This window comes from Tupaia chinensis, unplaced genomic scaffold, assembly GCF_000334495.1.
Source record: "Tupaia chinensis unplaced genomic scaffold, TupChi_1.0 Scaffold000257_1, whole genome shotgun sequence".
Taxonomy (NCBI): Eukaryota; Metazoa; Chordata; class Mammalia; order Scandentia; family Tupaiidae; genus Tupaia; species Tupaia belangeri.
Genome location: NW_006159737.1, coordinates 2,899,945 through 2,916,329, shown reverse-complemented (window position 1 = coordinate 2,916,329; position 16,385 = coordinate 2,899,945). Strand labels below are relative to the sequence as shown.

General features: G+C 36.2%; 1 protein-coding gene across 19 annotated transcripts in view; it reads right to left on the bottom strand.

Annotated features, from left to right (window-relative positions):
• The window catches only part of CADPS2 (calcium dependent secretion activator 2), a 450,101-nt gene that overhangs the window by 325,483 nt on the left and 108,233 nt on the right, over nt 1–16,385 (bottom strand). The gene's annotated exons all lie outside the window — the stretch shown is intronic.

The window sequence follows — 16,385 nt, the reverse complement described above, 5'->3', positions numbered from 1 at the left end:
ATTAGAATCAAGATAACACTGCTGTCCAATACAGTGGCTAAATATGCTTCAGCAAACAGAGGTCAGTCACTGAGTCAGTATTGGGGATACCATGCTGAATAAGACCTAATCTTTGTTTTCAGGGAGCTCCCAGTTTTCAAAGACAATAGCCAAAGAGACAGAGATAATTAAAGCATGCAGTGAGAGTCCCAGCAACTGAGAGTACATCAGATGTTATGTAAGTCTTCCGGGGAGGAGGAGAGCAGGGACTCAGGTAAAACAAACAAAAAAGAACATCCTAAACTGATCCTTCAAGGATAAGTAAAGAATAGGACATTAGAGCATAATGAAAGGAAAAAAGGCTATCTGTGAGGACAGACTACGGTCCCTCCCAGGGATGGAACGTCCTCCTGCTAAGGATATTTAAAAATGTGTCTGGGCATGCTCAGCTGCAGAGGTGCTCAGGTAGCACTACCACTTAGGAGGCTGGAATCCACATGGGAGGCTCAGGGTTGGTCATCAGGCCAACCTGAACATGCTGGGCACAGTAGTATTTGCCCATATCCTAGCTAACTGGGAGGGTGGGACAGGAGAATCTCAACACAGTGATGTCTCTCTACCTTTTCTTCCTACCCTATCTCTTTCTCTCCCTTTCTCTTCTGGAGAAGCAAAATAACCTGTGGTTTGGGGGCATATTTCCATTGATAAAAATTGCAACACCCACTACAGTGCAACAGCTCCTACTTGGAAATGCTGTAGGGTGTAAAATCTAAGGTGGAGGGGTACAGAGGTACAGAGGTAAGTCAAAGGGCATACAGAAGCTTATGACAGATTTCATCCTAAAGGCACAGAGAAATCATTTAAAAAGGTAAGGAGAAAAACGACATACTCATGCATTATAGAAATAGGGCTGAAGTGGCTCTAGTTCACAGCCTAGTGGTTAAGGCAGTGACATAGCACATGGCCTATCACACGGTTTTTCAGAAACATACCAGGCTCGTGTGTGTGTGTGTGTGTGTGTGTGTGTGTGTGTGTGTGTGTGTGACCAAAATCCCAATGGAGGGTGAAGTGGAGGAGAGGGGATTACAGTGTGATTATGCCCCATGAGAAGGGCTTTCTCCCTCTCCCTGTTTCTCTCTGGTGAACACATATACTCCTCTTGCAAAAGGGAAGAAGGAAGGAAGGAAGGTAGGAAAAAGGGAAAAGGTTAGAAATAGGACTAAAGTGAAGGCAAGAATGGAGGCACATAAAGTAAATGATTCCTGAAATAAATATAACAAGTGTCCAAACCAAGGTGTTGGCAGTGAGAGTAGTGAGGGAGAAAGACTTGTTGGGCATTAAGGGGGTAGAATCAACAATATTCAGTTGTTGTGATCAGAAGAGATAATAAATGGCTAAGTTTCTGGGTAGGGCACCTCTGCAGATAGAGGTAACACTGGGATGGTACACAGAAAAGGAAGTGTTTAAAGGTGAAAAACAGGGAACAGCAGGCGGCGTGGTGGTTAAGGCACTGGAACTCCCACATGGCCGGCCGACCATGAATCCTGGACCTACCTGGAGGCTTGCTTTCTCACTTTCTCACTCTCTCCTTTTCTCTCTCTCTCTCATGAGCACATGTGCATTATAGCAAATTAAATAATAATCATAATAAATAAAATAATTTTCAATAAAGGTAAAAAAAAAAAGTGTTCCTATTTTAAATAGAAGAAACGGAAGAAAGATATGCTGCCCAGTATCGGTCTGGATAGCTAAAATATGGATTCTACAATTGTACAGTTTCCTTTACAACACCTTTCTTCCTGAACCAGGAAGCTATTTCATTGTATTCTTGGCCCTTTGCAGAAATTTTTTCAGTCTAGATAACACTACACATAATGGGAATTTCTTATATATGAAAGTAAAACAGAATAAATTGTATTTGTCTGCTATTAAAAAAAAAAGAATGGCTATATTTCACTGTGAGATTCTTATTCATCAATGCCATATGGATAAATATTCCTAGACCATATTAATTACTCTCCATGTAATCCATCTTAATCTACATATATAGTATAAAACAGAATAGTTTCTGCTCAATTTATAAGGCTGTACTGTTTGATTATTATATCTTTAGATTGGTTTTTAGAGATGGATGAACACTTCTTGTCAGGCCACCAGAAGCTACATGATTGAAAGATAACAAAGTGAAATAACACATGTGGTAGCTAAGTAAAGAATTAGTCTCTCTGTGTACAGAAAGAGCAGCCCCATGGAGTCAAAGCAACAAAGCCAAGCTCAGCTTGGTGTAAACAAGCTTTCTCTTTCTAAAGATCCCACCAACTGCGGGAAATCAGCAAAGGTCACTGGCTAGGTTGGGGACCTTTTCTCTAAAAAATGGATCTATGAAACATTCACAGACATACCCAAGAAGAAAATTAATGATGAAAATTTAATGTAATTACCAATCTGTCTGATTACAGGGGAAACAAGCCCATCTGTTAGCAAGTCTCATCACAAAAGTGACTAATCACATTAAGTCCATAAACTTGTTCTGAGCCTTCCAGAAATACTGTTCCTTCTTGCAATTTTAATGAGTTTGTAGTAAAAGGAATCAAGACCCTTACCCAAAGCTATTTATAATTTAGTCCCACCATTAGTAGAGTAAGTACTTAGCAAAGAGCTCAAATAAACAATGAGGTCTCCCAAAATTTTGCTAGGACATGAGTTTGTTGAGAGCTGAACAATACCTTGGGATGTTTTGGTCTTATTTTTGAAAGGTCTAATTTATTAAATAACTAAAGAACCTTGCTGTCTCAAAATTTGCTTCAATGACCTTCACCCAGAATCAGTATCTTTTTTTTTGAAGAGGTTTTCAATATAGGGCACATGCTCTTGCCAGAAAGACAAAGAGAACAGAGAGACAGAAAGCGAGAAATCAACCCCCTGGGGGACGGCCATCCCTTCTCCTCTATTCTCCTCTAGGGATCTTGGGCACATATGCACACATACCCGGTGTGAGTTTTAAGCCACCGGGTCGGGACTCGAAACGCGGGTGACTACATGGGAGTCCAGCGACATAGCCATTATGCTAACCGCTGGCCCCCAGAATCAGTATCTTCAGAGAGTGAGAACCTGAAACACTGCCCACACAGAGAGCCAAAACCCAGATGAAACATTTTGAGTATTCAGAGCACCTACAGGTAAAACTGTTTAATACTGACATTAACTTGAAGCTATTGATTCAATTCTTTTTTTAATCTTTAGAAGTTTGTTTTTTTCAGAAAAAGGAAGAAAAGGAGGAACTTTTTGATAGAGTCTTGCTCTACCACAATCCTTCCTCCCAGCTTCCTAGCCAGCCAGGATCTTAAGTGTGTCCCGCTTGTTCAAGTCAACCAAAGATCAGACCTGGGGTCTCCCAATTGGTTCCTGCATCACACAGCCATAGCAACTGCCTGTATCGCTATGGCTGGGCTGCCACAGATTTTATTTTACCCAAAACACAAGACATTATTAATTTACAAACAGAATTTTTAGATTATGTTTTCTCTTGTTTTAAGGAAACAAAGACAGTGGAAGATGATGGGTTAAGTTTTTATATCCTTAAAGTTCTTATCATAAAGAATTAATATTGCTTTCCATTTTTTTCCTAGACATCTATCTTACTTGAAAGTTAAGTAATACAGGACATAAAAATAAGAAAAGTGAAGACTTTATCTCTACGATTTTGGCAGAGCTATATAAAATTTGTGATTTTTTTCACATGCGAATATTAAAAAATTTGAAAATTCTTATGAGAATTTGCCAAATTCAATATGATCCAAGTGTTGCCATCTGCCAGCAAAGCTATATTATGGCAAAAGAGGAAAATTAAACATTAGAACACAGTCAGAATTCGTAGACTTGCTCCAGGTAAAATTTTGCTATTTTATAAGCCAAAAGATTTCACATCTCTGCCAACCAAATCCATCTTGCCTTTTATATAATAAAGAAAACTGAGCCAGGAATGCAAAAGTGTTACTTGTCTAAGGACTGACTAATTCTTCACTTTTATTTCCTTTGCCACACTTACTATCACTGTGATTTCTTTGGTGGTCTTAAGTCAGTGAATTTCTTTCTGAGAGCAAAAATTAAAAACAGGCCTGGCTTCTATCTTTAAATATCTCTTTAAATAATGTAATGCCAATATCTTTGTAGCAAGTATCTAGAACCTATAGTTTTAATCTGGAAGATGTGCTAAAAAAACAAACAAAAAACAAACAAACAAAAACCCCTAATGTTACATAGGCTTCTTCTTTCCTTATAATCAGACAAGAACACAAGGAAAACTGCTGTTTTATCTTCTTGCTGATAGGGTTACTTTACTTAAAATTTTTTTTCTTCAGATTTAATAGGAAAGGAGAAAATAAGATGAACAATGAGTCTCATTCTGCAAAAATTACCTAATAATTCCCAATACTGTAGAAGATTTATGTCTTCCCTCTAAATAAGAAAGCTTAGATACTATGATTTTTAAAATTGTGTTGGGGCCAGGAGGTGAAGTAGTAGTTGAGGTGCTGGACTCCCATGTGGCCGGAGTCCCAGGCCCAATTTGAAAATCGCACTGGGTACATGTGCATAAGTACCCAAACTCCCAAGAGGAGAATGGACTGTGGTGTGATCATCCTTGGGGGCAGGGTGTGATTTCTGTTTCCCTCTCACTTTTTCTCTCCTGTGTGTGCATGCACCCTATGGAAAAACCTAAAAATATATAAATATATAAAATAAAAAATTATATTAACTGAAAAATAGTCAACTTGCCATTAACCTTATTAAACAAACTAGTGACAAAATAATTAGAAGGAAGGGACCAGCAGATGGCATAATTGTTATGTTGCTGGACTCTACATAGCCGAATGCGGGTCGAGTCCTGGACCCGGCTGCTTAAAAACTCATGCTAAGTGTGTGTGTGTGCATGCTCAAAATCCCAAGAGGAGAATGGAGAAGGGACTGCAGCATGGCCATCCCCCCAGGGGGTGATTTCTCACTTTCTATTTCTTTGTCTCCGTGGCAAGCTCAAGTGACTTTTAGCAAAAATATTGCTCTCTTTTTAAAAAAATTATTCATTTAATTTTTATTTTTTCATTCATTTATTTTAATTTGACCAGAGAGAGACAAAAATATATATACAGAGAGAGGTAAAGTGAGAAAGCAAGCCACCAGGTCTGGGACTCGAACTGTGATTGACCATGTGGGACTGTCCAGTGCCTTAACAACCATGCCACCTGATGGTCCCAATATCTCTCTCTTAAAAAAAAATAAATAAAATAAATAAATAAAAAATCTATGAGGTGGAAAATATCACTATCTTAGTTATAAAAGTGCCTTCCTTCATAAGGAAAAAAAGTTCATTTGGGTGGTTGAGCTGGAAGTTTCTTCTAAAACAGAAAAACACCTGTAGCATATTGATATACATATCAATTATATAATGCATAGATCAGACCCATGACCAAAGTGGGGGAGAAAAAAGGAAGTTGTTTTTTCCCCCAATGAGAATGATCCCATCTGATTGTATGAAATAGGAGGCGAGAGCATGTATTTTCAATAAATTTCACTTGCAAAGAAGGGAAATCTTCATCATTATAATCACCGTAATTATAGTTCACACAATTACCTACCTAGAAAAGTAAACCTCTTTATAATAATGTGTATATACATGATTACACTTGATATTTAAAAGTAAACATTTTCTTGGAAGATACTCGTAAGACACCAGAATAAATATAAAATGTGAAGTCAATTACATGTAAAGACATGACACTATGTTTAAGTTAATAAAGTGCTCATGGGGCCACTAGGTGCTGTGGTGGTTAAGGCGCTAGATTCCCACATGGCTGACCACAGTCCAACTCCCAGACCTAGCAGCTTGCTTTCTCACTTTCCCTCTCTCTTCGTCCTTCATTCTGGTGAGCACACATGCCTTGTAGCAAACTATAAAATAATAAATTTTAAAAGTTAAATAACTTTTTTAAAAAAGTGCTTATACAGAAGACAGGTTTCAGAATCCTTTGGCAACATGGAAATAAAGGTTTATAAAGGCTGGGAATACTAGATTATGAAGGTTCATTATTAACTCTATCAAAGGAGGGGATAAAAAAAGTATAAAAATGAATCATTTAAAATACACTTCTACTGTTCCTTGGGTCACAGAGACCAAAATGAGAAAAATGTAAGCACTGATATATTTGTAAATCAATGTCCAAGATATGTGTCAACTCAACCCTTATGTATGGATATAAACTCTGGTGGTATCTTGAGATGATCAAGAAATGATTACACTACTGTTTGTTCCTATTATATAATGTGTTGACTAATCTAGTTTTGTGACTAGCTAGCAATATGTGACAAACAAATTAAAGGACTCAAATATTAAAAAAAAAAAAAAAGAAAAAAAAAGAAAGCAAGAAGCAAGAAGAAAAGAAAAAAAAGAAAGCATTTCAGATCAATCTGGGTGCAAAACCTTCACCAAGTTGAACTGGTCTTGAAACATCAATTGGGCTTTCTGGGCAGAGAATAGCCAAACGAAGCACCATGTGCACGTGGACAGAGGCATGAGTGAAGGCACATATTTGGTTTCCTCCTTGCCTGCATCTCTGTTCACCAAAACCATTTGGACACTTTGACTTACAGAAGCAACCTTTTCAATTCCCTTCTAATACAAGAGGATTTAAGGCATTTTTAAAAATCATCTCGTTCACATTTACCTCTATCTCAAAAAATACCACTAGCAAAAAGTTCCATTTGATTTAGGCTTATACTCTCTATTCTCAATCCGCATGTCCCCAAGTACATGTCAGTTCCACAACTCCAGAACATGTAAGAGCTGAGTGTCCTGCACATAATGAATTAACATGGTGCCAACATGAAAGACACGGCTGCAAAGTTCCCGTCAACAATCACAAGATGTGCTGTGACACGGTGCTAAGGATCTGTTGAGGGCTGCGTTTTACCAGAGCTGAAGTAAATCTTCAATGACATTAACTGAGAAACAAAACTAATTTTGACAGTGACTATATGACAACCAAAGAACGCTTTCCTTTCATAAATGACATGAGGGCATTATCAATGCTAAAATCTACCTCCTTCTGATTGAAACTAACTCTCCAAATCTTAAAAATCGATGATCATGGGGTACTTATGAAATAAATATCACATGACAATGCAAAACAGACCCAAGTGAAAGATCTCAGGCAGGACGCAGGAGACACAAGCACAATGCACTTCATAAACAAATGCTATTTCATGTTGTCAGGAGCACTCATTCCTTCACTGAAAGTGGGTGTTATCCTTCCATGCATTCTTTGGACTTAAACATAGGCAGCTAAAAAAAAGTGAAGGTTTATAAAACTGAAAAAATGAACATAGGAGTAGAGAAATACAAAAGTAAGCAAACAAAGAAAAGGCTAAACAAAACCAAAAAATTGAGTACATGAAGAGGTAAAAGTAGCAGAATATGGTGGCATATGCCTAGATACATTACCTCAATTAATTCACAAAATAATCCTTGAAATAGGTACTATTGTGCCTGTTTTACCAATGAGAAATCAGACTTAAGAGAGAGATTTAAGTAACTCACCATAATATACAGTTAATCTGTGACCAAGCCAGGATTTATGAACTGGTATGTTTCTTTCACTCCCTTAAAGTCATCTTGTCCTGATAAATACAACCATACTCAATCATCCTGTAATTAATATTTTGAAATCCTGAAATTTTAAATTCTAGAAAATTTTTACTTTTATGTGGAAAAAGCTGAAATCACGGAAACATAATGATCAGTGGCTGCTGGAAGCCACGGAGTGGGAGAAATGGGAAGATGTGAATCTAAGGGCCTAACTTTCAGTTGTAAGCTGAACAAGTTCTAGGGATCTAATATGCAGCATAGGGATGGTAGATGTGCTGATTTGACTGTAATAACTAATACATCATGCATAGCAAGTGATCATCTAAGCAACTGATGTATAATTTCTGTCAATTAAATAAATATTTTAAATGTTTATTTCTTTAACTTTCATCTAATATATTTCTTTTCATTTTTAAATCCCTCGTGATTTTTCAAAGCATGAACATATTTACCAACTCATATCAAATGTTATTCAACTTGATTTCTTAAAATAGCTTCAAAACTTCAAAACATATATATGTATATATATGTGTGTGTGTGCGCGTGCGCATGTGTGTGTATTTTATATGTGTGTGTGTGTTAGATAATTTCATCATCCACTGATCCTGACAAATTCTTCATTTGTGCTACCTCTCACCCCCATAGCAATACTCTAAGAAGTTCTTACTGTGCTTAAGTCCCAAGAGAAGATCTGTGCTTTATTGCCCTCTTAGGAGCCCTGATCTGGGTAAAAATCTCCACCAGCAGCACTGCTGATGGGCCCCTGCCATGTCTCCGAAGTTTCTGGACTGAACTCTAAACATAAGGGTGGCAGTAGTTAAGAATAAAGGTATTACCTCTGACTATGTGGGTTAAGTATCACACAGTAAAGTCTTCTGACTTCAGGACTAAGTTCTGGCTCCAGTACATGGCATGTCCTCAAAAAGCAGCTTTCAAACTTTTCCTCATGCACTTTCTAAAACAATTCTGAAAAGCCATATACCCTCCTTACATACTTTTAAATGAATGTCTAGAAATTCTAAAATAAAGAGTTCCAAAGTAGATAATTTCTAGTGATTGTAAATATCAACGTTTAACATAAAACCATGATGTTACTTTTTTTTTTTTTTGAGAGGTTTTAGCTATAGGGCGCATGCGCGTGCCAGACAGAGAGAGAGAGAGAGAGAGAGAGAGAGAGAGAGAGAGAGGGAGAGAAAGCAAGAAATCACCCCCCCCCCCAGGGGAGATGGCCTTGCTGCAATCCCTTCTCCTCCATTTTCCTCTCGGGATCTTGGGCACACACGCACACGCACCCAGCCTGAGTGTAAGTCACTGGCTCCGGAACTCAAACCACAGTTGACTACATGGCAGTCCAGCAACATAGCTATTATGCCAACTGCTGGTCCCAGTGTTACTCTTAATACACTTTTACATCTAAAAGAAAGAAGATAACTATCGGAGCAATGACTTCACTACCATAAATTAAAAAAGAAATTGTACAATTATCATTTAACAGAATTTACATTACTCTTTTTTTTCCCTGAACTTTTACTGCAATTCCATTCTCTTCTCAGAAACTTAGAATTCTATACTATGATAATATATCTTAATGCTTGAACATGTTTTATTAATGATCTTATCATACTTATCTGTACCCAATTTTTAAATATAAATATAAATTTTTACTTTCTCTGATCAGAAAAGCCCTAGTGCTAAAAATTTCTGCATTGAGTTTTTACTAGAATTACTAATAATCAAGTGATCTAAAATAAATACATCATAAATGTTTGACTTATTAACAGTAAACATGAAATTAAATTATTTAGATTTGCACCTCAATGGAATGGATAGTGCTATTTTTTTCCTATCAGTTAATATATCCACAAGTAACCACCACTTATAATTCTAGGTGAAGACAGTTCAACATCAATTCTAACTCAGGTTTTTATTTTTCCATTGTAAGCTCTAAGAAAACAAGCAGATGAGAGCCATCATTACAGCAATGTCCATCAATTTGTTTAATTCCTTCCTATTTGAATGCCATAAAACTACACAGCGATTAGTAAGCAAAACTGTTTCAATTATGTAACAACTGAATTCTTGAATAAATCATCAGTGTCGCTGAAAGCAAAGTAGTAAGTCACCTAATTTGCAGACAGATTTATTACATCATCATTTAATCACTTTCTCAAAACTCTCAGTAATATACATTTTCCTTTTGAATGGTGCCCTGAAGGTTTTTGCACCGTGGGATAAGAACCACCATGGTAAGACTATCTGTTTGAGAGATATGCTTTTCTTCTGCAAGGTGGGAGAAAGTGATGGTAAAAGGCAGGCTGAAAAAGAGAATGTGCTTATAGCAGGACCTTTCCTGGACAGAAGAGCTTCAGAACAGTACATATGGAACTAGAGGATTCACAGGTCAGTTATTAAAACTACACTTGGGCTTCTTATGTATCTCTTGGGAAGTGGTGGTCTCACAACTCAGTTTGGAAAACATTGTTCCAGCCAGAGTACATCTGGAAACGATAAGGAACCTCAGCCTAAAGTGAGAACACACAAGAAAAAGAACTAGCCCAAAAAGTGAATATACTTTCCATAGAATTTCTAGAAAAAGAGGACATTAAGGTAGGAGAACAAGGACTAGACTCCCTACTACTCTGAACAGTTGCTGACCCAAATACATCCTGAGACCAACTTGGAGACTATATTTATGTTCTAAATAGTAGAGAAAGCGCTTTAATGAATTACTTAACACCTACTGAGCAACATATTATTGTGGCCAGTGCTAGCAGGAGCCAGGAAATATAAGATATAGTACTTGTTTTCAAAGAGCTTCCAACCTATTGGAGCCATCTGCTAAGAAAATTAAATTTAAGCAGAATTAAGATACATGGATTACATTATTAAACAAAAGCTCAAGGGAAAGGATAAAAAAAAGGCAGACCTAGGCTATATCGTTCTGTGAGAATGGTGTGCTGTCAGAAGTCCCCAGCAGCAGGAGGAATGTCCCAAGGATGGTACCACAAAAGTTATATGCAGACTGTCATGACAGAGGGCATCCACTAAGACAACACTACAAAGACCACAGTGATACAATGACATTTTATCCTCTTCTCTTTCCTTTCTTCCAACCCCCAAACTGTAGGAGTAGATTAGTAATTAGTAGGCAAAACAAAAAGAGTAAAAAAGAACATACTATAGTATTCTCTGCCCACTATAGGCTATTGGGTAAACTGGAAAAAAACATTAAAAAAAAAATATATATATATATATATATGTGTGTGTGTGTGTGTGTGTGTGTGTGTGTGTATATACACACTTTGATTTAAACTGGTATGAAAATTTTAATACTGTATGGTTGTAACTGCCAAGATGTCTTCAAGGTGTAAGGAAGAGAACACTCAGAATGCCCAGTAATATTGCTGGGGTAAAAATTCAGTTAGCTACTTGTGCCCCAATTTTAGCCAATTCAATAGTTGAGTACATAAATCAAATGAAGTAATAATAATAATGGCATCACAAAAAGGTGTTCGGAAAAAAAATTAAAGAATATTATATAAGTGGAAGTTATTTTACAAGCTGTAGATCCAACATGGAATGGTTACTAATCATAATTGTAATTATATAAACTTTCCCTCAAATCCTCTCAAGACTGGTTTTCACTGGAGCTCACGAATGCTCTTCAGTCAGCACAGCATCTGGAATCTTAATACTTCATGTTTTCCCACTAATTCAGATAACTCTAAGTATATGGAGCCCCAGATTAGCTTTTTCTGCTTTGTAATAAATTCTCAATGAATGTAATTTCTGTATTTGGCCAACGTCTGTCTCTGTAGGCTTCATTTTGTTCTGGTCCAGCAATAGTCTTAGGGAAGAGCTAATTCTAGTGAATTTATTTATATGAGGAAGCAGTCTGTCATGATTTAAATGACTGAAATCAGAGGAGACAAAATCTTGGGTAGTTTGAATGTTATTCCCTTTGGTTTATTAAAAATAGGCACATTTTTGATAGAGCATATAAAATGCTATATCTTCTATCTCTAGTCTGTAAGAAGAGGCTTATGAAATATACTTCAAAAATAATTCTGACATTATTAAATTAAAATGAAAACTAATATGCTTTCAAAAGCATGGTTACCTTCTCTTGGTTTATATGTGGTCTGTATTTAATCTCTCTCAAACAACCATCCCAGTACCTTGCCATTCAGGTAAGCTTTCCATTTATAGCTGTCGTATTTTTCCAGTAGATTGACAGATTATTATAGTTCAGGTTAAGAATTTAAAGTTTCACTAACTAGTACTTTAGACTGTATGTCCTATCATTTTTATGAAGTAAAAGACTGTTCTGTTCTAACATCCATAAATATATTTCTCTAATGATACAACTCATCGATTTTTCTTATTACCTTTTGCCTTTTTATTACTTTCAAGGGGATGTGGAACAGAGATTCATTAATTTCAAATTCATTTAAAAAAACAGCACTATGGGATGAAGGAAAGACCAAGGCTATGGGAAAAACAGTGTTGCTTCCTGGCACTTAAACATTTTTTTTAATAAAGAAATATAACGGATACTTAATTCCACTGTTGTAATTATCAGCACAATTTTTCACTATAATATTGTATTGTACATTTAAAATTTTGTTAAAATAATAAGATCTCATGCTATATATTCTCTATTAACATTTATTAATTTCCTTGTATATGTTTCCCTAGTATAAAACTTTATCTTCACTCACTCCATAGGGTATTATTAACACAAAGGATGCTCACCACTTGTCGGGAATGTACTTTGAAGATCAATACCCGTCAGGAAATCTGTGGCTACTATAGGACTGTAACAAACATTTCCCTTCCCCCAGTTAGCTTGTCATTCCTCAGTTATTGTCTCTTCATTTTCTTTCCCATGGTATGGGCTAAAACTGAATCAAATGAAATATCCGAAAATGGTAAAATACTGTAGAAGTTTAGCAAAAATGCTTCTGTACCTCATTCACAGAGAACAAAGCTTTTCCTAGTTCCCAGTGAGAACATGAAACAATGACTTTAAAAATGCGGAAATAATCAAGTTTTTGTCCTAATTGAAAAATACGGCTTATCTATATTTGCTATATTTAAAATTAAACTTAAAAACACAACTGTAATAAATTACTATGCATTACTCACCACCACTCTTTATAAATCAAACTTGTCTATCTACTTTTATTAGACCCCAGATCCCATATTATAAGTTATGTAGCAACTTCACATGCTGTTTCTACCTAATTGCTGGCAGGAAATCTGAACTACAGGAATGAAATAGGCAATAGATAAAAATCTTGATTAGCTTTATTGGAAATATGGACTAAATAAGGCACTTTAATTAGTACCAGACAGAAGGACAAATTGATCTCCAACAAAGCACAAACTGTTGAAGCAATACAATTTAGAAAACGTGTCTGAGGCATAATTTACTATGATGATGAAGAATATGAATCTCTTCCCTATCGTGCAAGATGAGTTCAGAATGACAGTTAACAGCACTGCTCAAAGCTGCAGTTGGTCAGCACTCACGAAATAGTTGTTAAAAGTAACCTGTCCCTGCCAAACACCAATAAATACAAACCTTACAAGTCCTTTTAAAGTTAACTCAGTGTTCACTGGAAAACACAGAAGTTATTTTAGTTAAATTTACTTGTGCAAAGCATAATAATAATAAAAAAGAATACTTACTAATGGTTTATTATAACATTTTCTCTCTGACTCTAAATATTTTAATTCATTCAAATTGTTCACTGACATGTTACCTATTATTAGACTGTCTTATGAGTATACTAAATATATTAGAAATTAAATGAGTAACACTCCAGTCAAGATTTTACTATGAGCAAAAAAGTGTTAAAATAATATAATTATTCACATAAAAGTTAATGAATTTCATTAAGCAAATATCTAAGTATGAATTAAATAAATTTTTTTGTAAAAATTATGGCAAAAAAATCCAGATACAAAGATTATAGTGTATGATTCCATTTATATAAAAGCTTCAAGAAAATTAAAATTACAGAGCTGTAAATGGACATAACAGAACTTTCTAAAGTGCTACATTTTAAAGCTGAATTGAGATAACAGTATATACATTTACTAAAAATCATTTTACTTTCAATGGATAGATTTTGTGGTATGTAAATTACATACTTACATACAAAAGTTAGAAAAGATTCTGTGGGGGAAAATACAGTACACTGATAATCTTAGAGCGATTATATAACCTCAAGAATTCATGGACTAGTACGGTAGGTTGACTAAACTAATCTTAGTTCCATAAAAGAGCTTGCCAAAAAGGGAGCATGGTACAAGTATTCCCAGAGGTTTCGGGAGTGACAAAGCACCATTCCCTCAGCCACCGGGATGGCATGGTCGTACCTTAGCCTTGTATTTCCTGAAGCTAAGAAGATTCTTCTATTACTCTATTTACTACACAAATAACATAGTTCACTGATCAAAGGTACCCTAAGGAATGAAAACAAAGACAGATACATCAGTACTTAAGCTGTGCTTAAGGAGAAAATTTATACCTAAATTATCTATATAAAGAAAGAAGAAAAATCTTAAATCAAAAGCTTGACTTTCAGGGCCAGCAGTTGGCATCCTGGTAAAGGTGCTGGACTCCCATATGGTTGACTGTGGTTTGAGTCCCAGACCAAGTGACTTGGGTGTGTGTCCAAGAACCCAAAAGAAGAATGAAAGAGAAAGAATTGCAGTGTGGCCATCCCCCGCAGGAGTAATTTCTCATTTTCCCTCTTTCTCTTTCTCTCTCCAGTGAGAGCACACACTATGGCAAAAAACCTTAAAAAAAAAGTCTGACTTTCTACTTTAACACCCTACCCTACAAAGAGAAAATTAAACTAAAGCTAAAATTAAAAAAGAAAGCAATTAAAGTGGAAATTATGACACAGAGGATAGAAATATGAATGAGTCAACAAAACTGATAGTTTCTTTTTTTCTCTAAGAGAGATGTTTTGCTACAGAGCATATGCAATTGCTGGAGAGACAGAGAGAGACAGAGAGACACAAAGTGAGAAATCACAACTCTACCGGGGGGATTGCCATGCCACAATCCCTTCTCCATTCCCTTTATGTGATCTTGGACATGCACACACATGTGCCTGTGTGAGTTTTTAGCTGCCATATCCAGGACTCAAACCATGGTCAACTACGTAGAAGTCCAGGGAAATAACCATTATGCCATCTTCTGGTCTCTGAAGATATTTTTTAATTAAAAAAATGGAAAAACCTTTACCTGGATGAGCTAAGAACGAAGAGCATATTCGAATGACTAGAATTAGAAATGAGAGAGGACATTACTATTTACCTTATAAAAACTAAATATTAAAAATCTTGTATACAATTCTACAACAATAAATTAGAAAACTTGATTGAATGGAAAAAATACTAGAAAAACACAAATACTGAGAAATACTCAAGGAGAAAGATAATCTGAAAAGATTTATACCAAGTAAAGAGATCAAGTTAGTCATCAGAGAATTACAATAGCCAAAAGGTATTAGCGACTCAAGCATCTATCAGTCCAGATGAACAAGTAAACGATTTTGCGTGTGTGTGTGTGTGTCTATGGAATATACATATAATGGAATATAATTCAACTATAAAAATGGTACACATCACAAGATGGAAAAACCTAGAAAACATTATGATAAGTAAAAAATGCCAGTTGCCAAAGAGTACATATTATATGATTCTATTTATACAAAGAAATCCAGAAGAGGCAAATCTATGGAGATACAGAGTAAATCTGAGATGGTTTAGAGCTGTGGTAACTCTGAGTTGCCAGTTGAATATGCTCAGTTTTCACTGTGAAAATTGATGCTGACGATGACTGCACAACTCTGTAAATACACTAATGGATAGATAGCTTCAAAGAGTTCATGACTAAGTCATAAAATAAATGCAAACAATTGAATTAATCATTTTGATCAAGGGTCTACCACTAGGATAAAAGACTAAATGGGATAAGATCTCTGACCACTTCCCAAGGAAAAACACAATACAAAATAAACAGATGAGAATTAGGTCAGTTCCCAACCAAAAAAGTGATGAGCCAGAAAATATTTGCTTCTCCTCAGATTATCTAAAGGGAATGGTGATTCTCAGGAAATGGTGTTTCAGGTAAGATTCTCAACGCCAAGGATCCAGCTATACAAGTACAGGCAGGCAGAAGACTGTTGGCAGAGGGAACGGTCAGTGCAGCAATGAGAACAGGTTGTACATGTGGGGTACTGCATAATAGCCCCTGTAGATGAATGACAGTGGGCCAGGAAGACAGAGGGAAGAGGTGAGGTTCCAGAGTAAGGAGAGATTGGTCAGCAGTAGACTTGAAGGGCTTTGTAAATTTCAACTTGTTTCTTCTCAACCCCATGATATTCTGCACACGTCTCTACTCTTATACTTAACATTCTCTATCCCCCCAGACTACCACTCTGAAGAACTCTAAAGAGTTCATTCTTTAGCTCTATCTTCAGTGAGTAACCAATACCTAGCCAGGATCTCAACAGAGGTTTCCTAAACATCAAGGTCACGTAGTGCTGCTGCAATAAGGCAGAAATCCTAAGCCCTATAGGTCTCAGGAGACATTCTGCACAAACATGAAAGGCAGTGCACAAAAGAAGGCCGGGCCAGTTTCATTTGAATTTCTCGGGCCAGATTGATCATTTCTACCAGAGACTGTGGTGTTCTCAACTTTGAATCAATTAAATAGAACATCTTCCAGATTTAATTAAACTCT